The sequence below is a fragment of the Arachis ipaensis genome, chromosome B05 (genome assembly GCF_000816755.2).
Source record: "Arachis ipaensis cultivar K30076 chromosome B05, Araip1.1, whole genome shotgun sequence".
NCBI lineage: Eukaryota > Viridiplantae > Streptophyta > Magnoliopsida > Fabales > Fabaceae > Arachis > Arachis ipaensis.
Window position 1 is genome coordinate 120,379,976 of NC_029789.2, and position 595 is coordinate 120,380,570.

The following is a 595-nucleotide window of genomic DNA, read 5'->3' on the forward strand; positions in this document are numbered from 1 at the left end:
ATTCATTGGGTTATAGGAGTTATTGAGATCTCCGAATCAAAACATGTTTATTTCTTCCTCAACCAATGCGTTCATTGAATTTTTGCTTGGCAATCTTATATGATTGGATTCCAATCCCTTGGCTCACCAATTCTCTCTAAAAATGAACAAATTCCCAATCCCTTGGTTTAAATGTTCATAAGAAGAGATGATGCTCGATCACTGATTATACCACACAGTTTCATGAACCACAATTTGGTAGGATTACATGTCACAATATCCATCCAAACCCCAATCCAATTCACTGTGAGAAAGCTTCTCTAGCATGAATCCTCCATTCCTTTCCCAAGGTTCCGAAGGATTCCAATTATGGGTAGTTTCTTTCCCAAGACAACTACCCAATGGAATTAGATCGAGAAGCTTTCTAACAAAATTCAAGAGAAAAGATTGAAGAAGAAGATAAAACTATTATTGATTCATTGAATTACAATAGAGCTCCCTAACCCAATGAAAGGGGTTTAGTGAGTCATAGCTCTGAATTCAATTACAAAACTAAAAGAAAATGATCCAAAGTTCTCCGTGTGTAAAATCCTCCTCCCCCAAAAGTCCCAACTAA